Source organism: Pogoniulus pusillus, chromosome 12 (genome assembly GCF_015220805.1).
Source record: "Pogoniulus pusillus isolate bPogPus1 chromosome 12, bPogPus1.pri, whole genome shotgun sequence".
NCBI lineage: Eukaryota > Metazoa > Chordata > Aves > Piciformes > Lybiidae > Pogoniulus > Pogoniulus pusillus.
In genome coordinates this window covers 3,329,875-3,353,311 of record NC_087275.1, presented here as the reverse complement: position 1 = coordinate 3,353,311, position 23,437 = coordinate 3,329,875, and positions in this window count along the sequence as shown.

The window sequence follows — 23,437 nt, the reverse complement described above, 5'->3', positions numbered from 1 at the left end:
GGTGTCCAGAGAAGGGCAATGAAGCTGGTGAGGGGCCTGGAGCACAGCCCTGTGAGGAGAGGCTGAGGGAGCTGGGGGTGTGCAGCCTGCAGAACAGGAGGCTCAGGGCAGACCTCATTGCTGTCTACAACTACCTGAAGGGAGGCTGTAGCCAGGTGGGGTTGGGTTCTTGTGCCAGGCAACCAGCAACAGAAGAAGGGGACACAGTCTCAAGTTGTGTCAGGGGAGGTCTAGGCTGGATGTTGTTAGGAAGTTGTTGTCAGAGAGAGTGATTGGCATTGGAATGGGCTGCCCAGGGAGGTGGTGGAGTCACCATCCCTGGAGGTGTTGAAGAAACGACTGAAGGAGGCAATTGGTGCCATGGTCTGCTTGATTGTGTAGGGCTGGGTGTTAGGTTGGACTGGGTGAGCTTGGAGGTCTCTTCCAACCTGGTTGATTCTGTGATTCTAACTGTCTGCATATGTACCCAGCCAGAATCCCTTATGGGTGTAACCACAGAATCACAGAACTTTAGAGAAGAGACTTTCACACACACATGCAAATCGACTGCCTGAGCTCAGGCTCAGGATCTAATTTGCAAGATACCTTATGCTACATTAGAACACAACTGCATGTTTCCAAAACACTATAGAGAAGGCATCTGAGATCCCAAAAACAAGAGCCCTGTGCTCATTCAGTGCACCCTGGTTTAGCATGGTCAGGAACAGGGCAATAAACCAAGTGATTTCTGTGGATATTGGCCAGAAGCCACCTCAGCTGCACCTCCTGCAAAATTACTCAAGGACAAAACCATTGTGAGCTACTTTGCATCATTTCACCTCTCTGCCTGGGGAATTTTAACCCACTAACCTCTATGGAATTATTACAGTGGAAAAGGAGGAGTCATTAAATAATGAGGGTGGGGTCAGAAATCCACTTGTGAGGCTTGTGACTTTATTACATTAACTACAAGCTCCATCTACACAGAAGATAGATGCTTTTATTTTGTCTTACATTTGACATGCACAACTAACCAACACATCATGGCTGCAGTCCTCATCTTCTCCAGCTCAGAATCCACTATCATAGCTTTGTTCTGTTCCAGGTCACCCTCTGTCTTACCTGTGGTATAGACAACACTCATATCTAATAACCATAGAATGGCTTAGGTTGGAAGGGACCTCAAAGATCAGCCAGTTCCAAGCCCCTGCCATAGGCAGGGACACCTCCCACTAGAACAAGTTGCTCAAGAGCTCATCCAACGTTGAACACCTCCAGGGAGGTTGTGGAGCACAGAAGCACCCAATGTGATCTTTGATCACATTGGGTGCTTCTGTGCTCCACAACCTCCTTGGGGAACCTGTGCCAGTGTCTCACCATGCTTGCTGCAAACAACCCTTTCCTAACATCTACTCTGAATCTCCCCTCTGCCAGTTCAAACCCATTCCCCCTTGTCCTGGCATTACAAGACCTTGTCAATAGTCCCTCCACAGCCTTCCTGTAGCCCCCTTCAGATACTGGAAGGCCACTCTAAGGTGTCCTCAAAGCCTTCTCTTCTCCAGGCTGCAGAGCTCCAACTCTCTCAGCCTGGCCTCACAGCAGAGCTGCTGCAGCCCTCTCAGCATCTTGGTGGCCTCCTCTGGACTGGCTCCAACACTTCCATGTCCTGCTTGTGCTGGGGGCTCCAGAACTGCACCCAGGACTGCAGGTGGGGTGTGAGGAGAGCAGAGCCAAGGGGCAGAATCCCCTCCCTTGCCCTGCTGCCACACTGCTCTTGCTGCAGCCCAGCACAGGGGTGTGTCTGGGCTGCACTCACACTGCAGGCTCCTGTTGATCTTTCCATCGGCCCGGACCCCCAGGGCCTGTTCCTCAGGGCTGCTTTCAGCCATTCCCCACTCAGCCTGGAGCAGTGCTTGGGATTGCACCCACCCAGGTGCAGGACCTTACACTTGGCCTTGTTAAACACAATGAGGTTGGCCTGGGCACAGCTCTGCAGCCTGTGCAGGTCCCTCTGGATGGATCCCTGCCCTCTAGCAAGTCGACTGTGCCACACAGCTTGGTGCCATCTGCACACTTGCTGAGGGTGCACTGATTCCTCTGTCCATGTCACTGACAAAGATGCCAAACAGCACTGGTGCCAGCACTGACCCCTGAGGGAGCCACTTGGCACTGGTCTGCAGGTGGCCATTGTGCCCTTGATCACCACTCTCTGCCTGCCACCATCCAGCCCATTCCTTACCCAGCAGTGCTGCACCCATGCAGTCTGTGTTTCCCCAGCACGGTGACCAGGATGTGCTGTGGCAGAGAGTCAAATGCCTTACTCAGGTCCGGGTAGGTGATGTCACTTGCCCTTCTCTTGTCCACTGTTGCTGTGACTTCAATGACAATGACTGACATGCAAATAAAAGTCTGCAGAACTGCATCTTCCCTTGCCTAGTGGCAAAAGGGTAACTGCAGGTGTAGTTCGGTTTTATTGTTTTGTTAAACAATATGTTGGGGAAAACGTTAAGAGGTTGTGATGGTTTGGGTGTTCCCCACCCCCACACACTTTGGGAATTACCCAGACTAGACTCAGCCAGCTCTGGAAATTGAATGAAGCTTATATTTACAGCTTAGCTCAATAGACAAGCAGATAGTTACAGTATAGACAGTTATAGACAGAAATATGCAAGGTAAAAGGTAATACAGAAACACAACTCCCCTCCCAGAAACCTGAGTCCCCAGGAGGGGCTCTCAACCACCCTGCCACCTTCTCCCACCCCTCTCAACCTTACCCCAGCCCTAAGGAAGAATGGAGGTTCAGCCAGGGGTTTAGGAAGCAAAGTGAATTAGTAAGAGAGACAGCAGAGAGGCTGGAGAGAGAAAATGCAGCTCAGAGCTCCCAGGCAGCAGAAGTGCCTTATCTATGTTTGGATTCTTGTTTTTATACCTCTCAGCAAGCCTATGAGTGAAGTACACATCACCCATATTTCTCTTTCACAGCCTGTAATCTAGTTCTTCTCACCAAAACATTCTAGCTAGCTTCAAACTAGCACAGAGGTGAGAGATTGATATAATCACTACATCTTCACAAAGCTCTGAGAGCAGCTTAGAAAGAGTACGAGCTGGTTTCTCAGCTTGCCTCAGACCAGAGCCAACGTAACAAAGCTCACCACCACCACAACCACCAGGTGGGAACGCTGGCTAGTTGGCTCTGACAACAACTTCCTTCTAACATCCTGCCTAGACCTGCCCTGACACAACTTGAGGCTGTGTCCCCTTGTTCTGTTGCTGCTTGCCTGGCAGAAGAGCCCAACCCCACCTGGCTACAGCCTCCCTTCAGGTAGCTGCAGACAGCAATGAGCTCTGCCCTGAGCCTCCTCTGCTGCAGGCTGCACACCCCCAGCTCCCTCAGCCTCTGCTCTCAGGGCTCTGCTCCAGGCTCCTCACCAGCTTCGCTGCCCTTCTATTGACATATTCCAGTATCTCAACATGTAGTAGGCTTATCAGGAAGACTCTAAATCCTGAGTACCTCAGCCAATAGGGAAAAGGAGAAGGAAGCCTGCATCCATGGATATGGGACAAAAGGGAAACTGTGCCTTCCAGCAGTTTAACACACCCCACAGGGATCTGTCCCTTGTCCTCTCCCTTTATTCAAATGAAGTTTTACATGACTCATAGAATCATAGAATCAAAGAGGCTGGAAGAGACCTCTGAGCTCATCCAGTCCAATCTAGCACCCAGCCCTAGCCAGTCAACCAGACCATGGCACTAAGTGCCTCATCCAGGCTTTGCTAGAACACCTCCAGGGATGGTGATTCCACCACCTCCCTGGGCAGCCCATTCCAATGCCAATCACTCTCTCTGCCAACAACTTCCTCCTAACATCCATCCCAGACCTGCCCCAATTCCTCTGTCTCCATTGTGAACAAGCTTCTAGATCAGACTGATTTTCCGTACCCCTCCTCTGCATCTCATCTCCCTGCATCACACATCATATGTTCACTTCAGTTAGGCTCTTCACTTAAATTAGGCTCTTCACTTCTCTGAGTGGAGATGTTGATATTAAGTAGTCTCTCAAGCCTGTGATAAATAGGGGTATGATTCATGTTGGGATAACACCAGGGTGGGGATGTGCCTCCCTGGGCTGGGGGAGTAGCTCCTGGGAACTGGTGGGGTTGTGCCACTTGTGGGGGAGGGGGACTTGTGTGGCCAGGTTCTCTTGCACATGCACCAGGGGTCAGAGTCAGGAGGGCACGTGGGGGAGGACATCGATTTTCATCTCCAACGACCACCAGAGAGACCTGGGGAACCGCCAGCAGCCCAGACACGGCAGGCACAGAGGAGACTTCAGATGCAGCAAGAATTTCAAGGACTGTTCCAGTGAGTTCTCTGGGGCCAGGGAATGCTCTCACATATGGGCACCAACCCTTCTGGGTACAGTTTCAACACTTTATTATAGCTCAAATGCTAAGGCCATAACGAGAGAGGTATGCTGGTAACTACAATGCTTATAGCTCAAACAGTAAATCACAGGTGTATGACAAGGAATGCCAAGTAACTCTATTGATCAAAGAGTAGCTTATACTCACCCTATCCAACTGACCAGCAAACCTCCTGAGAGGTGTATATCACAGGGCTAGAGGCACTTTTCTTCTTAAGGTAAGCATCCCCACCAGGAACTGCACCATCATGGGGGTGATACTGCTGCCGCTCCAACCCAGCGACCCAGGCTGTCAGTGTGGATGGGTTCAGAACTCTGTGACGTATGGCCAGGATGTCCCAGAAGGCTGAACGCAGGAGAATAGAGCTCCTCCTTGGTTTTGGAATCTGTTACATACCATCTTTCCCTGCTGCTCATGTGCATACTTAAAAGCCCTGGATCCCGTCTCTAGTAACCCAGTGATTATCGACCTGGTGCAACTTCGGAGCAAGCATGAACAGACTCTGCCCTCTCACAAGGGCTCGTTTTGTAGAACCACAGAATCAGTCAGGGTTGGAAGGGACCTCAGGGGTCATCTAGTTCCAACCCCCCTGCCATGGCCACGGACACCCTACCCTAGATCAAGTTGCCCACAGCCTCAGCCAGCCTGGCCTTAAACACCTCCAGCCATGGGGCCTCAACCACCTCCCTGGGCAACCCATTCCAGCCTCTCACCACTCTCCTGCTCAACAACTTCCTCCTCACCTCCAGCCTCACTCTCCCCACCTCCAGCTTTGCTCCATTCCCCCCACTCCTGTCACTCCTTGAGAGCATAAAAAGTCCTTCTCCAGCTTTTTTGTAGCCCCCTTCAGATGCTGGAAGGCCACAAGGAGGTCCCCTGGGAGCCTCCTCTGCTCCAGCCTGCACAGCCCCAACTCTTTCAGTCTGTGCTCACAGCAGAGCTGCTGCAGCCCTCTGAGCATCCTCCTGGCCCTGCTCTGGACACACTCCAGCATCTCCACATCCTTCTTGTAATGGGGGCTCCAGAACTGGATGCAGTACTCCAGGTGGGGTCTCAGCAGAGTGCAGCAGAGGGGGAGAATCCCCTCCCTGGCCCTGCTGGCCACACTTCTGCTGCTGCAGCCCAGGCTCTGCTTGGCTTTCTGGGCTGGAAGTGCACACTGCTGGCTCCTGTTGAGCTTCTCCTCCAGCAGCACCCCAAGTCCCTCTCCTCAGGGCTGCTCTCCAGCCAGTCCCTGCCCAGCCTCAATTTGTGCTTGGCATTGCCTCCACCCAGCTGCAGGACCTTGCACTTGGTCTTGTTGAACCTCCTGAGCTTGGCTTGTGCCCACCTCTGCAGCCTGCCCAGGTGCCTCTGGATGGATCCCTGCCCTCCAGCCTGGCTGCTGCACCACTCAGCTTGGTGTCATCAGCAAACTTGCTGAGGCTGCACTCAGTGCCTCCGTCCATGGCAGCCACAGAGATGTTACATAACTTCATCCATGTGCATGAACTGAATGCACAAATAGCAGAGGCTGTTGTGCGCTCACCGCATGAGTTGGCAGAGCAAAGACTCCCCTGGTGCCCAGCGCTGTTTGCTTCCTCTTTAACAAATCAATTTCATATTGCTAAGGCACGAACTGGCTTGTGCCTGAGCTGATTTGTAACAAGCCTGTGCTCCATCCTAGACGTTCAAAAGTTCAGGATGGGTTCAGCACCTGTTATCTTCAGACAGCCCCTCCTGCCCCTGATTTACAGCAAGAACCCAGGCTAGACCCTTGGAGATGCCCCTTGTGATTTGCATACACACAGATAGGGTGAACTGTCTGATTCTTTCTGTGTTGTTTCAGCTCTCTTCATTTGGAAAGACATTGCCCACCTGTTACGGAAGGTAGCAAAGCCCTTCAGCAGGCCTCATTTCTACACAGGTGTCTTGGGTTCCAATGCAGGTTCCCAGAGACTCTAATAAATTTAATAGACCCAATGACAATTTATAGAGTGCCCTCCCCTCTTCCCCCTCCTTTTCCCAAAGATAGGGAGAGAGAGAGAGAGGTGAGCACACCCAAATAAATCAATCTCACTCGATTTGGAAGTTAAAAAAGGAAAAGTTTAACAATAACTTAGAAAAGGTATTGGAGGTAGGGGAGTTTACAAAGGATAAGGAAGGGAAAACAGCAAAGTACAAAAAGGGATGGATACAGGCTCAGGGGTGATCTTATTACTGTCTACAACTACCTGAAGGGACATTGTAGCCAGGTGGGGGGTGGCCTCTTCTCCCAGGCAAGCAGCAATAGAACAAGGGGACACAGTCTCAAGTTGTGCCAGGGTAGGTATAGGCTGGATATTAGGAAGAAGTTCTTCACAGAGAGAGTGATTGGCATTGGAATGGGCTGCCCAGGGAGGTGGTGGAGGCACTGTCCCTGGGGGTCTTTAAGAAAAGCCTGGATGAGGCACTTAGTGCCATGGTCTGGTTGAGTGGCTAGGGCTGGGTGCTAGGTTGGACTGGCTGAGCTTGGAGGTCTCTTCCAACCTGGTTGATTCTATGATTCTATGATTCTATGGTGTCTCTGCCTCGTGGCTGCCACGGGGTGTGCCATATGCAGTGTGTGTGTGTGTTGAGAGGGAGCGAAGGAAAGAGAGGAAGAGGAGCAGGAAGCTCCTCTGTTTGATAGGACAGGAAGTGGGGGGAGTGAGCTAACCATCACCTGGAGTGTGGCCCACCCCTGGGGAGGGGCCCAGACCCCTAGGGTCAGGTTCAGGGTTACTCCCCCAGGAGTATTAACCCTATACATATGGGCAGAGTGAACCAGGCTCTGGCCTCAGCTTCCCAGTCTGGTGTGTGGCTCGCCCTGTGCTAGGCACTGAGTACAAGCTGGCATGGAGGCAGTATGAATTAACACTACATAACATTGTAAGAGGCAGTATGAATAAACAGTCCAAAATAATTTAAAAGCCATTTGTGTGCTAAGATGGCACTTGTAGAAGTCCCTCTCCTATGAGGAGAGGCTGAGGGAGCTGGGGGTGTGCAGCCTGCAGCAGAGGAGGCTCAGGGCAGAGCTCATTGCTGTCTGCAGCTACCTGCAGGAAGGCTGTAGCCAGGTGGGGTTGGGCTCTGCTGCCAGGCAAGCAGCAACAGAACAAGGGGACACAGTCTCAAGCTGTGCCAGGGGAGGTCTAAGCTGGATGTTGTTAGGAAGTTGTTGTCAGAGAGAGTGATTGGCATTGGAATGGGCTGCCCAGGGAGGTGGTGGAGTCACCGTCCCTGGAGGTGTTGAAGCCAAGCCTGGCTGGGGCACTTAGTGCCATGGTCTGGTTGATTGGATGGTTCTGGGTGCTAGGTTGGACTGGATTATCTTGGAGCTCTCTTCCAACCTGGTTGATTCTATGATTCTATGCCCTCTGAAGATCTAGCCCATACCCCCTGCTAGTGCAGGACCACCTAGGGTCAGGTTCAGGGTTACGCCCCCCCTGGAGTGTTAACCCTATACAACAGGGTCGTGGCTCACACGAAGGCCAAGTCACCTCAAAATCAAAACTATATTTCCAGTAACTGTGCCAGCAGCTACAGGGCCCCTGAGAAGATTCCTCCTTCAGAGGAGTAGAAGGTAAACATTAGCTATGTTTTGAGCTAAAGGACCTTGGTTCCCATAGCCTGCTGGACACCTGTGTCCCGGGTTGGGGGAGGTTCCCCCCGGGGAGGAGTGGACTCAGCACAACACAGAACCCTTTTTTTTTTGAAAGTCAGGGAAAGATGAAATTGTGTTTTCTTATAGACTAAGTATAACAATGTAAAGAGAGATAATAACTAGAGATGAGATTGAACAAGGCCAAGTGCAGGGTTCTGCATCTGGGGAGGGATAACAAACTGCAGCAGTCCAGGCTGGGAGGTGACTGCTGGAGAGCAGCCCTGTGGAGAGGGACCTGGGGGTGCTGGTGGAGAACATCCATGGCACAGCAATGTGCCCTTGTGGCCAAGAAGGCCAATGGGAGCCTGGGGTGTATTAGGAGGAGTGTGTCCAGCAGATCAAGGGAGGTTCTCCTGCCCCTCTGCTCTGCCCTGGTGAGATCCCATCTTGAATACTGCCTTCAGTTTTGGGCTCCCCAGTTTCAGAGGGACAGGGATCTGCTGGAGAGGGTTCAGTGGTGGGCTACAAGGATGATGAGGGGACTGGAGGGCATGGCTGATGAGGAGAGGCTGAGGGCCCTGGGGCTGCTTAGTCTGGAGAAGAGAAGACTGAGAGGGGATTTGATAAATGTTTATAAGTATCTGAGGGCTGCCAGGAGTGGGGCACAGGCTCTGCTCACTGCTGCCTGGGATAGGACAAGGCAGCAATGGGTGTAAGCTGCAGCACAGGAGGTTCCAGCTCAACACAAGGGGAAACTTCTTTACTGTAAGGGTCCCAGAGCCCTGGCACAGGCTGCCCAGAGAGGTTGTGGAGTCTCCTTCTCTGGAGCCTTTCCAGGCCTGTCTGGATGTGTTCCTCTGTGATCTGTGCTAGATTGTGTGGTCCTGCTCTGGCAGGGGGGTTGGACTCAATCTTTTTTGGGGCCCTTCCAACCCCTAACATCCTGTGAGCCTGTGATGCTGTGATAAGGAAAAGTCTGGGATAAGGGAGAGGAGTGGAAAGGAGGTGGAAGGGTAGTTGGGAGCCCCTCCTGGGCACTGTGGTTTCTGGCAGGGCTGTTGTGTTTCTGTATTACCTTTAACTTGTTTATTCCTGTCTATATCTGAACTCTCTGCTTGTACATTGTGCTAAGCTGTCAATATAAAGCTTCATGCCTTAACTTCCAGTGAGCTGAGTCTGTGCTAAGCTGTGGATATAAAGCTTCATTCCTTAACTTCCAGTGAGCTGAGTCTGTGCTAAGCTGTGAATATAAAGCTTCATGCCTTAACTTCCAGTGAGCTGAGTCTGTGCTAAGCTGTGGATATAAAGCTTCATGCCTTAACTTCCAGTGAGCTGAGTCTGTGCTAAGCTGTGAATATAAAGCTTCATGCCTTAACTTCCAGTGAGCTGAGTCTGTGCTAAGCTGTCAATATAAAGCTTCATGCCTTAACTTCCAGTGAGCTGAGTCTGTGCTAAGCTGTGAATATAAAGCTTCATGCCTTAACTTCCAGTGAGCTGAGTCTGTGCTAAGCTGTCAATATAAAGCTTCATTCCTTAACTTCCAGTGAGCTGAGTCTGTGCTAAGCTGTCAATACAAAGCTTCATGCCTTAACTTCCAGTGAGCTGAGTCTGTGCTAAGCTGTCAATATAAAGCTTCATGCCTTAGCTTCCAGTGAGCTGAGTCTAGTCTGAGTGATTTCATAAGAGTGTGGGGGTGGGGAGCTCCTCAACCATCACAGCAGCAACAGCATCAGCAGCCAAAACAGCAATGGGGGAAGATAGCAGCAGGCACAGCAGCAGAAGCAGCAAGGGGAAGGTCCAAGCTGTGCTTCCAGACACAAAGCTCTTGATGCTCCAATGAAATGATATTAACTTATCCATCGTTGCCATTATGAGGCCTATCCCTACAATGTTCACTTCTCCACTCACAGCTTCCACTTCTAAGTTTCTCTGTTCCAAATTCTCTTTGATGTCTGAGCTAGAAATCCAGAACAACAGCCACAAGGACCAAGCCAACTCTACTCCTATGTATTTTAAGGACATTTATTCTGTCCTCAGTGCTTGGACATGGATCTGTGGTAGAATCTGCTGCTTGTTGGGAGGGAATTTCAAGCAAATAAATACAAGCTCATAAGTGCCTCTACTGGATTTGATACATATTTGCAGATGACACCAAGCTGGGGGCAGATGTGGCTGGGTTGGAGGGCAGAAGGGCTCTGCAGCGGGACCTTGACCGCCTGGACAGATGGGCAGAGTCCAAGGGGATGGCTTCAATAGCTCCAAGTGCAGGGTGCTGCACTTTGGCCACAACAACCCCATGCAGAGATACAGGCTGGGGTCGGAGTGGCTGAGAGCAGCCAGACAGAGAGGGATCTGGGGGTGCTGATTGATACCTGCCTGAACATGAGCCAGCAGTGTGCCCAGGTGGCCAAGAGAGCCAGTGGCATCCTGGCCTGCATCAGGAATGGTGTGGTCAGCAGGAGCAGGGAGGTCATTCTGCCCCTGTACTCTGCACTGGTTAGACCACACCTTGAGTGCTGTGTTCAGTTCTGGGCCCCCCAGTTTAGGAGGGACATTGAGATGCTTGAGCGTGTCCAGAGAAGGGCAACGAGGCTGGGGAGAGGCCTTGAGCACAGCCCTACGAGGAGAGGCTGAGGGAGCTGGGATTGGTTAGCCTGGAGAAGAGGAGGCTCAGGGGAGACCTTATTGCTGCCTACAACTACCTGAGGGGAGGTTGTGGCCAGGAGGAGGTTGCTCTCTTCTCTCAGGTGGCCAGCACCAGAACAAGAGGACACAGCCTCAAGCTGTGCCAGGGGAGATTTAGGCTGGAGGTGAGGAGAAAGTTCTTCCCTGAGAGAGTCATTGGACACTGGAATGGGCTGCCCGGGGAGGTGGTGGAGTCGCCGTCCCTGGAGCTGTTCAAGGCAGGACTGGACGTGGCACTTGGTGCCATGGTCTGGCCTTGAGCTCTGTGCTAAAGGGTTGGACTTGATGATCTGTGAGGTCTCTTCCAACCCTGATGATACTGTGATACTATGATATTATAGTAACATTTTTTTACACCTGGCTTTTTTCATATTAGATTAATCTTGGATTCAAGTGGTGTCCAGATTTTTATCCCTCCCAAAGCTTCCAATAAAGGCTTTCAATAGTTTCCCAGGGGAAAGGCTGTGTTCTGTGTTTCTGCAGTGCTAAGCAGAGCCATGGCCGTTTTCTTTTTGTGGTAAGAGATAACAAGCTTTTCAAAACCACAGAGGGACAGGAACTAATGAAGAGCAGGCATTACCCAGCCCTGCATTTCTATTAACTCTTCTATAAGCATCATAGGAACCTCCTCAGAGCAGAACACAAATGTTCCCTCAACACGAAAGCAGATGCACAGTAACGGAGAAGATGGAAGCTTCTGCAGGAGGTTTGTGTTTCCCTTTGCCTTCGAGGCTACATTCAGACTTGCCATTAGGATTATGGAATTCAGACAGGAAAGAAGAGGATCAGGGGTGACCTCATTGTGATCTACAACTACCTGAAGGCTATGATTATAGTGCACATGAGGCAGCAGGCATGAGGCATGTGCCCAGGTGGGCAGCAGAGCCACTGGCATCCTGGGCTGGCTCAGGAGCAGTGTGGGCAGCAGGACAAGGGAGGTTCTTCTGCCCCTGTGCTCAGCACTGCTCAGGCCAGACCTTCAGTGCTGTGTCCAGTTCTGGGCTCCTGAGTTCAAGAGAGATGTTGAGGTGCTGGAAGGTGTCTGAGAAGGGCAGCAAGGCTGGGGAGGGGCCTGGAGCAGAGGCCCTGTGAGGAGAGGCTGAGGGAGCTGGGGGTGTGCAGCCTGCAGCAGAGGAGGCTCAGGGCAGAGCTCATTGCTGTCTGCAGCTGCCTGCAGGGAGGCTGTAGCCAGGTGGGGTTGGGCTCTTCTGCCAGGCAAGCAGCAACAGAACAAGGGGACACAGTCTGAAGTTGTGCCAGGGCAGGTCTAGGCTGGATGTTGTTAGGAAGTTGTTGTCAGAGAGAGTGATTGGCATTGGAATGGGCTGCCCAGGGAGGTGGTGGAGTCTCTGTGCCTGGAGGTGTTGCAGCCAAGCCTGTCTGGGGCACTTAGTGCTATCATCTGGCTGATTGTCAAGGGCTGGGTGCTAGGTTGGACTGGCTGAGCTTGGAGGTCTTTTCCAACCTGGTCGATTCTGTGATTCCATGGATTTAAGGTGCTGTTATTCCAACAGTCCTGCAGACAGCCTGATTGCTGTACATGCATGTGAATAGCTATGCATAGAGGAATTTGCTGTGAACAAACACAGTGCCCCACTGAAAAGTCTACTTTGCTCACATCATTCCTCATTTTTAAGGTCTTCAGATTTTTGCTTCAAAAGCAATTTCCACTTTTTAACATTGATTTCTGCCTGACACAACATCAAAAGTAGCTGCACAGACACTTCTCGCTGTTAACTCAGTTAAAAACTGCTCCTAAAAGCCCAGACCCACGATCAATACAGAGCTTCTGTGGAATAGCTAAAGAAGAAAGCATTGTTTATAGTTTATATTATCCAGCATAAAGGTCACTAGGGAAGACAATTCAATATTTAAAGCAGAAAGAGTAATGCCTGAGGGGAAGAGAATTGTCACTGTAATTCTTCACTGACAGGTCTAGGGGATAGCAGAATCCATTTCTTCACTGCAAGCACAGTGCCAGCAAGTGCTGGCTTTCCTCCTGTCACAGAATCAACCAGCTTGGAAGAGACCTCTGAGATCATCCAGTCCAACCTAGCACCCAGCCCTGGCCAATCAACCAGACCATGGCACTAAGTGCCCCAGCCAGGCTTGGCTTCAACACCTCCAGGCACAGCGACTCCACCACCTCCCTGGGCAGCCCATTCCAATGCCAATCACTCTCTCTGACAACAACTTCCTCCTAACATCCATCCTAGACCTCCCCTGGCACAACTTCACACTGTGTCCCCTTGTTCTATTGCTGCTTGCCTGGCAGAAGAGCCCAACCCCACCTGGCTACAGCCTCCCTGCAGGCAGCTGCAGACAGCAATGAGCTCTGCCCTGAGCCTCCTCTTCTGCAGGCTGCACACCCCCAGCTCCCTCAGCCTCTCCTCATAGGGTTTGTGTTCCAGGCCTCTCACCAGCTTCATCCCCCTAGAGAATGGGGCATGCTCCTCTGCTAGTTTGGGGCTAACTGGAACATTTTAATGAGAAGAATTAGCTAATTCTGTGTGAAAGCTTCAAGGGCATCTCAACTGGACACATTCCTGTGTGATCTGGTCTAGATGCTCCTGCTCTGGCAGGGGGGTTGGACTGGATGATCTTTTGAGGTCCCTTCCAGCCCCTGACATTCTGTGATAGGCTGTGTAGAGGAAACACTGGTGATGTCTGCTTCACTCATAGGCTTGCTGAGATGTATCAAAACAAGAACACAAACATAGATAGGACAGAGCAGGAGAGTGTCAGTGTGTGTGTGTTTCTGTCACATTGGTGCCCTGGGCTGCTTCTCTCTAATCCTTCTGCATTCCCGGGAGGTGTTCAAGAAAAGCCTGGATGAGGCATTTAGTTCCATGGGCTAGTTGATTACCATGGAATAGTCTAGGTTGGAAAGGATCTCAAGGATCATCCAGCTCCAACCCCCTGCCGTAGGCAGGGACACCTCCAACCTGGCCTTAAACACCGCCAGGGAGGAAGCACCCACAGCATCCCTGGGCAACCTGGGCCAGTGTCTCACCACCTAGCTAGAGCTGGGTGCTAGGTTGGACTGGATGAGCTTGGAGGTCTCCTCCAACCTGGTTGATTCTGTGATTCAGTGAAAAGAAAGCATTGGTGATGTCTGCTTCACTCATAGGCTCACTGAGACATATAAACCCAAGAACACAGACATAGGTAAGACAGTGAGAGAGTCTCTCTCTGTTGGAGTTGATGCCTGTGTTTTTCTCCCTGAGCTTCTTCTGTGTAACTAATCCTTCTGCTTCTAACCTCCTTTCCAATCCTCCAAACTCACCTTGCACATAAGGTATACTCTGGGGTAAGGTAGAGGGTGGGAAGAAGGTGGCAGGGTGGTTGGGAGCCCTTCCTGGGCACTCTGGTTTCTGGCAGGGCTGTTGTGTTTCTGTATTACCTTTCCCTTGTCTATTCCTGTCTATAGCTGTAACCGTTGGAACTCTCTGCTTGTCTCTTGTGCTGAGCTGTGAATACAAAGCTTCATTCCTTAACCCCCAGCTGGCCGAGCAGCCTGGTTGATTTCATAAGAGGGGGGGTGGGGAACACCCAAACCATCACAGCTCCCCTTCTTCTCCAAGCCTGCAAACCACCAGGATGGCAACGTTGCAATGTGGTTCTTGTTTGCTGCCCCTTTTCTCCACTCCCACCTCCTTCTCTTTACAATATCAGCACATGGTCACCAGACCAGACAGAAGCAATGACCCCTTGGCTGTGTGCAGGGTGACTGATAAATATTCATTTGGTGGCTCCAATGGACTTTGCCTTGTGATTAAGGACTTCAGTGAACCAAATATTCCTTTTACCAAATCACATGGTGCTTTATATAACACTTGCCAGAGCAGAGAGAAAGCACTGGCACTGGCAAAAGAAGGGGAGAGTTCTGTACTGACTTTGAACTTTCTACTGAAGGAAAAGTTACAGCAGTGCAAGCCTCTGAGGCACAATCCCTGTCCAACTTAGCTGTGGGAAGAAAAGACTTAGATGAGTAAGGTGCAGTCTCTTGGATAGGAACTGCAGCTTCTTCAGGGAGCACATGCCAGGGCAAGCAGCAACAGAAGAAGGGGACACAGTCTCAAGTTGTGGCAGGGCAGGTCTAGGCTGGATGTTGTTAGGAAGTTGTTGGCAGAGAGAGTGATTGGCATTGGAATGGGCTGCCCAGGGAGGTGGTGGAGTTGCCATCCCTGGAGGTGTTGAAGCCAAGCCTGGCTGGGGCACTTAGTGCCATGGTCTGGTTGCTTGGCCAGGGCTGGGTGCTAGGTTGGGCTGGCTGAGCTTGGAGGTCTCTTCCAACCTGGCTGGTTCTATGACTACATCTATCAAGCTCCCTAACATTCTGTGGTTCTGTGGAGGAAAATAAAATCTTGCCTCATATGCTGTGTTGTTTCCTTCTCTGCTGTCTTGAGATCCTTGTGTGTGCTCCCACCCACACTGTGCTTAACTACATGAGCTGCTGTCACTACCTCTGTCCCTCCTCATCCACTCTGTCTAGTCTGAAAGATGGTATGCAGAGGACAGGGGAGTGTCTGATTCCTCTGTGTTAAGGGTTGGAATGGGTCCCTCCCCCAACAACTTAGTGTAAATCTGCCCCAGAGAGATAAAATCCACTGCACCTCAGGATTTGGAAAGTCAGAAAACAAAGTTGTATTCTTACAGTTAAACTAAATACAACAGTGTAGATAAAAGAAACTATTACAGAATATAGCAACCTCAGAGGAGGTGAGGCCAGAGCAAAGTGAGGAATCAGCAAAGCAGCAGCCTAAACAGTGGGGCAGGGCAGAGATATCAACAAGGGACTGGATGGAGCACTTAGTGCCATGGTCTGGTTGATTGGACAGGGCTGGGTGCTAGGTTGGCCTGGATGAGCTTGGAGGTCTCTTCCAACCTGGTTGATTCTATGATACCTATGGCAGTGCTTCCAGATAGAAAAGCTTTTGATGCTCCAATGAAATTATGCTTTTTGTTGCCATTTTATGGCCTATCCCAGACATGTTCACCTCTCCACTCAGACTCCAGTACTTTTCCACTTTACAATCATAGAATCAACCAGGTTGGAAGAGACCTCCAAGATCACCCAGTCCAACCTAGCACCCAGCCCTAACCAATCAACCAGACCATGGCACTAAGTGCCCCAGCCAGGCTTTTCTTGAAGACCTCCAGGGACGGTGCCTCCACCACCTCCCTGGGCAGCCCATTCCAATGCCAATCACTCTCTCTGAGAAGAACTTCCTCCTCACATCCAGCCTATACCTACCCTGGCACAACTTGAGACTGTGTCCCCTTGTTCTATTGCTGGTTGCCTGGGAGAAGAGGCCACCCCCCACCTGGCTACAATGTCCCTTCAGGGAGTTGTAGACAGTAATAAGATCACCCCTGAGCCTCCTCTTCTCCAGGCTAACCAACCCCAGCTCCCTCAGCCTCTCCTCATAGGGTTTCTGTTCCAGGCCCCATCACCAGCTTTGTTGCCCTTCTCAGTGTCTAAGTTTCTCTGTTCCCAATTCTTTTTATGTCTGAGCTAGAAATCTAGCTTGAATGGCCACTCTCTGGTACTTACAACACTGGAGTTCACTTAGGTTGACAGATGGTGTGCTATGCAAAGAGGAACAGCCAACAGGCTTGCAAATCCACTTGGAGTACATGGATTGTAGTGAGGCTTTTGTAATGCCGATAACTGTTCTGCAGCACATGTAGCTTAGGTTTATTTCTCTTTCCTTTGAATTAAACAGTTGGAGCAGCCAGCCAAGGAAAACAGGGGTGATTCCTATTCATCTCATTCCACAGAAAATGAATGAAAGAAATAAGTAACTCTGAAGGTTTCTAAAACTGACTCAGAGTGGATGTGAGGAGGAAGTTCTTCACTGCTCACAGTTGGGTTGCCCAGGGAGATGGTTGAGGCTCCATCCCTGGAGGTGTTGCTGGATGAGGCTCTGGCCAGCCTGCTCTAGAGAAGGTTGTTCCTGCCCATGACAGGGGAGTTGGAACTAGATGGTCTCTTCCAATCCTGACTGATTCTAAGTGCCTCATCCAATCTTTGCTTCAATACCTCCAGGGATGGCAACTCCACCACCTCCCTGGGCAGCTCATTACAATGCCAATCACTCTCTCTGCAACAGATTCCTCCTAACATCCAGCCTAATTAGAGGTATCTAAGTATCTTTGGTCTAGTTGGCTGGCTAGGGCTGAGTGATAGGTATCTAAGTTATCTTTGGTCTAGTCGGCTGGCTAGGGCTGGGTGATAGGTATCTAAGTTATCTTTGGTCTAGTCAGCTGGCTAGGGCTGGGTGATAGGTATCTAAGTTATCTTTGGTCTAGTTGGCTGGCTAGGGCTGGGTGATAGGTATCTAAGGTATCTTTGGTCTAGTTGGCTGGCTAGGGCTGGGTGATAGGTATCTAAGTTATCTTTGGTCTAGTTAGCTGGCTAGGGCTGGGTGATAGGTATCTAAGTTATCTTTGGTCTAGTTGGCTGTCTAGGGCTGGGTGATAGGTATCTAAGGTATCTTTGGTCTAGTTGGCTGGCTAGGGCTGGGTGATAGGTATCTAAGTTATCTTTGGTCTAGTCAGCTGGCTAGGGCTGGGTGATAGGTATCTAAGTTATCTTTGGTCTAGTCAGCTGGCTAGGGCTGGGTGATAGGTATCTAAGGTATCTTTGGTCTAGTTAGCTGGCTAGGGCTGGGTGATAGGTATCTAAGTTATCTTTGGTCTAGTCAGCTGGCTAGGGCTGGGTGATAGGTATCTAAGGTATCTTTGGTCTAGTTAGCTGGCTAGGGCTGAGTGATAGGTATCTAAGGTATCTTTGGTCTAGTTGACTGGATAGAGCTGGGTTCTAGGTTGGATTGGGTGTTCCTTGTGGTCCCTTCCAAACCTGACTGATTCTATGATTTGATGATTCTAAATTTAGAGGCTTTCCCCCTCATAAACACCATCAGTTTGGTCCATGTCTATAAGCACATCCTACACATGCTTATGGCCAGTGGATATGTTCTTCTCAACCAACAGCCAGACACCCTCTCTGACTCCCTCTCATTCATCTCCTGCAAGATGTGGGGGTAAAAAAAACCCAAAAGATAGGGAGAAGACTCATAGATTGAGATAAAGGTAGTTTGATAGGGAAAGGAAAGCTGTGCCTCAAGGAGATTTATCCCTGGGGGAAAAGATTCCATTATTTGACTTGTATGATATAGAAGTAATACAGCAAGCAAAGAAAGTCAGGAGTCCATTTACTACTTCCCATCAGCAAGCAGATTTTTAGCTACTTCATGGGAAGCAACACCTCAACAGGCACAACAGTTGTTTAGGAAGATCACCATCACCACAAATATCTGCTCTTCCTCCTCCTTTCACTGAGCTGAGTACAACATCAAATGTATGAAACGGCTCTTTGTTCAGTTTGGGTCAGCTGCCTCAGCTCTGTTTCATCTCAGCCTCTTGCTCATTACCAGCCAAGTGGTGTGGGAGGGCATGATGGAGAGAAGGCCTTGAGAGAAAGCAAACACTGCTCAACAGCAGCCAAATAATGCAGTGTGTTATCCACACTGCCCTAGGCACAGACAAACACAGCACAGCGCTGTGCAGGCTGCCACAGAGAAAGTTAACTCCACTCCAGCCAGATCCAGTACAGTCTCAATCCCTTATTCCATACCATTCACATCATGCCGAGGTCACACAATGCCTGATCATAGAATAGAATCATAGAATCAACCAGGATGGAAGGGACCTCCAAGGTCATCCAGTCCAACCTAGCACCCAGCCCTAGCCAGCCAGCTAGACCAAAGATCCCTTAGATACCTATCACCCAGCCCTGTCCAATCAACTAGACCAAAGATACCTTAGATACCTATCACCCAGCCCTAGTCAGCCAACTAGACCAAAGATACCTTAGATACCTATCACCCAGCCCTAGCCAGTCAACTAGACCAAAGATACCTTAGATACCTATCACCCAGCCCTAGCCAGCCAACTAGACCAAAGATCCCTTAGATACCTATCACCCAGCCCTAGCCAGCTGACTAGACCAAAGATCCCTTAGATACCTATCACCCAGCCCTAGCCAGCCAACTAGACCAAAGATAACTTAGATACCTATCACCCAGCCCTAGCCAATCAACTAGACCAAAGATACCTTAGATACCTATCACCCAGCCCTAGCCAGTCAACTAGACCAAAGGTACCTTAGATACCTATCACCCAGCCCTATCCAATCAACTAGACCAAAGATACCTTAGATACCTATCACCCAGCCCTAGCCAGCCAACTAGACCAAAGATACCTTAGATACCTATCACCCAGCCCTAGCCAGTCAACTAGACCAAAGATACCTTAGATACCTATCACCCAGCCCTATCCAATCAACTAGACCAAAGATACCTTAGATACCTATCACCCAGCCCTATCCAATCAACTAGACCAAAGGTACCTTAGATACCTATCACCCAGCCCTAGCCAGTCAACAAGACCAAAGGTACCTTAGATACCTATCACCCAGCCCTAGCCAATCAACTAGACCAAAGATACCTTAGATACCTATCACCCAGCCCTATCCAATCAACTAGACCAAAGATACCTTAGATACCTATCACCCAGCCCTAGCCAGCCAACTAGACCAAAGATACCTTAGATACCTATCACCCAGCCCTAGCCAGCTGACTAGACCAAAGATACCTTAGATACCTATCACCCAGCCCTAGCCAATCAACTAGACCAAAGATACCTTAGATACCTATCACCCAGCCCTAGCCAATCAACTAGACCAAAGATACCTTAGATACCTATCACCCAGCCCTAGCCAATCAACTAGACCAAAGATACCTTAGATACCTATCACCCAGCCCTAGCCAGCCAACTAGACCAAAGATACCTTAGATACCTATCACCCAGCCCTAGCCAGTCCACTAGACCAAAGGTACCTTAGATACCTATCACCCAGCCCTAGCCAGTCAACTAGACCAAAGATACCTTAGATACCTATCACCCAGCCCTAGCCAGCCAACTAGACCAAAGATCCCTTAGATACCTATCACCCAGCCCTAGCCAATCAACTAGACCAAAGATACCTTAGATACCTATCACCCAGCCCTAGCCAGCCAACTAGACCAAAGATACCTTAGATACCTATCACCCAGCCCTAGCCAGTCAACTAGACCAAAGATACCTTAGATACCTATCACCCAGCCCTAGCCAGTCCACTAGACCAAAGGTACCTTAGATACCTATCACCCAGCCCTAGCCAGTCAACTAGACCAAAGATACCTTAGATACCTATCACCCAGCCCTAGCCAGCCAACTAGACCAAAGATACCTTAGATACCTATCACCCAGCCCTAGCCAGCCAACTAGACCAAAGATACCTTAGATACCTATCACCCAGCCCTAGCCAGCCAACTAGACCAAAGATCCCTTAGATACCTATCACCCAGCCCTAGCCAGCCAACTAGACCAAAGATATTTAGATACCTCTAAGTATTCTGCCCCCTTCACATCCTGTTTGATTTCTCTATCCTGTCCAAATGCTTTCATTCTACCTGCTTCTTGCTCTCAAAAGTCCTTCTTACCAACACTCACACCTTCTATTACATACTGAAGCTAGCTCTGCATTCAATAGTCAGCTTTATATAGCCTCATTGAGCACTATACTTTGTCCTTGGACATATGTGCACATTCCATTCTCCCCCCCACCAAATGTCCTTAAGAATAGCTGATGGCTTTGGCCCTATCTGTCAAGATCACTCAGGACAGGAGTATTGAACACTGAGACAGACTGAGCTGAGTCAGCACTGGACTTGGCATGGTTTCTTGTGAGGCTCATTCTCTGCTGGTTCAGATGATTCCTGCTCTATTACTTCCTATATCACACAAGTCAAATAATGGAATCTTTTCCCCCAGGGATAAATCTCCTTGAGGTACACACCAGATTACCACATGCTTCTGCACTACTCACTTTCTGCACTTGGGTTCTTGAGCAAAGACAATGCCACAAATGGGCTTTCTTTTCCCAAGGGAGAGCAACTCACATTGCCTTTCCCAGCCACCTACCTCTGCGTACTGTGGGGACCTCACATCCTCCCACAGTATGCAGAGGCTTTGTTTGGGCAGCATCAGGGCACAATTCACATCAGAGTCAATCATCTTGTACTGCAGGCTGGATGGGTGGGCAGAGGCCAATGGGATGAGATTGAACAAGGCCAAGTGCAGGGTTCTGCACTTTGGCCACAACAACCCCAAGCAGTGCTACAGGCTGGGGACTGAGTGGCTGGAGAGCAGCCAGGAGGAAAGGGACCTGGGGGTACTGATAGATAGTAAGCTGAAGATGAGCCAGCAGTGTGCCCAGGTGGCCAAGAGAGCCAATAGCATCCTGGCCTGCATCAGGAACAGTGTGGCCAGTAGGACAAGGGAGGTTCTTCTGCCCCTGTACTCAGCACTGGTCAGGCCACACCTTGAGTACTGTGTCCAGTTCTGGGCCCCTCAATTCAAGAAGGATGTTGAGGTGCTGGAACATGTCCAGAGAAGGGCAACAAAGCTGGTGAGGGGCCTGGAGCACAAATCCTATGAGGAGAGGCTGAGGGAGCTGGGCCTGTTTAGCCTGGAGAAGAGGAGGCTCAGGGGTGATCTTATTACTGTCTACAACTACCTGAAGGGGCATTGTAGCCAGGTGGGGGGTGGCCTCTTCTCCCAGGCAAGCAGCAATAGAACAAGGGGACACAGTCTCAAGTTGTGCCAGGGTAGGTATAGGCTGGATATTAGGAAGAAGTTCTTCACAGAGAGAGTGATTGGCATTGGAATGGGCTACCCAGGGAGGTGGTGGAGGCACCGTCCCTGGGGGTCTTCAAGAAAAGCCTGGATGAGGCACTTAGTGCCATGGTCTAGTTGATTGGTTAGGGCTGGGTGATAGGTTGGGCTGGATGATCTTGGAGGTCTCTTCCAACCTGGTTGATTCTATGATTCTATGATCAGCCAAATGGCTTCTGCTAAATGAATGTCCATCTGCTTCTGTTCCCCAGCACCCTGTGCTTTCAGCAGAGTCTTCACCAGTCCATTGGATTGCTCAACCTTTCCAGAGCCCTGTGGGCAATATGGTACCTGATGCACCAAGTCAATGCTATGTTTCTTGATCCAGGAGTGTATGAGGCTATTTTAGAAAAGAAGTGCCCTAAGCTGGCTCTTTCTGGGGCACCTTGACACAGAAATTGACTTTCAAGGCTTAGGATGGCATTTCAAGCAATGGCATCAGGAACCAGATGAGGTTCAACAAGGACAAGTGCAGAGTCCTGCACCTGGGGAGGGATAATAAACTGCAGCAGTCCAGGCTGGGAGGTGACTGCTGGAGAGCAGCCCTGTGGAGAGGGACCTGGGGGTGCTGGTGGAGAACATCCATGGCACAGCAATGTGCCCTTGTGGCCAAGAAGGCCAATGGGATCCTGGGGTGCATTAGGAGGAGTGTGTCCAGCAGAGCAAGGGAGGTTCTCCTGCCCCTCTGCTCTGCCCTGCTGAGACCTCATCTTGAATACTGTGTTCAGTTTTGGGCTTCCCAGTTGAAGAGGAACAGGGATCTGCTGGAGAGGCTCCAGCACAGGGCTACAAGGACGAGGGGACAGGAGGACACTGCCTGATGAGGAAAAGGTGAGAGACTTGGGACTTTTTAGTCTGGAAAAGAGAAGACTGAGAGGGGATTTGATAACTGTTTATAAGTATGTGGAGACTGCAAGGAGGGGGGGACAGGCTCTGTTCACTGCTCCCTGGGACAGGACAAGCAGCAATGGGTGTAAGCTGCAGCACAGGAGGTTCCAGCTCAGCACAAGAGGGAACTTCTTTACTGTAAGGGTCCCAGAGCCCTGACACAGGCTGCCCAGAGAGGTTGTGGAGTCTCCTTCTCTGGAGCCTTTCCAGGCCTGTCTGGATGTGTTCCTCTGTGACCTGTGCTAGATTGTGTGGTTCTGCTCTGGCAGGAGGCTTGGACTCGATCTCCTTGGGTCCCTTCCAACCCCTGGCATCCTGTGAGCCTGTGGTTCACAAGATATGTCTCCAGTCAACTACAGACACTTTCCCTGGGGTAAACAGAAAGCAGGTGCCTTGGGAGGTTCAGAGCAGTGGTCCAGCACAGGCAACATGCCACGTCTTACCATGCTGATCTGCCAGCCACCTCCCTGCCTCTATTTCAGAGAGACTTTACTCACATGAGTCATTTGATTGCAGTACATTTTTCACACGTGTGATGGCCTCAGCAGCCAGGGCCACTCCTCAATCACCAGCCCAATTTATCGTGGTATCTCTCTTCATTTACTGTCCTGATCTCAAATTCTGCTAGCTTCTCGATCCCATTTTCTCCCACTGTCCTGCAGAGGAGGGGAGGGAAAGTGACTCCTGGAGCACCTGGCTGCTGGCCAAGGTTAACCCCTCACCTTCCATCGTTTGACATCCAACACATGATGCACAGATTTGAACAAGTAACCTACTGCTGCTGGCTCAGGTCAACCCACCACAGTCCAAAAATCACCTTGAGGCATTTCTTACAGCTGGGGAAGGCTCTTACCCAGAGCAAAGATCAGGCTTGCCTCAGCTGACCTCCCTGCCCAAGCTTTTCAGCATAACTACCTGCAGAACAAATAGCACTGCTGAGAAATGCATGTGATTAGCACTTCTGCAGACAAGGACAAGGCAACCTATCAAGATGTTGAACATATTCAGTGAAACTTGGTTAAATAAATCATCTTTTAAATCAACCTTTGCCCTATCAAAGTCCAGCCTTACT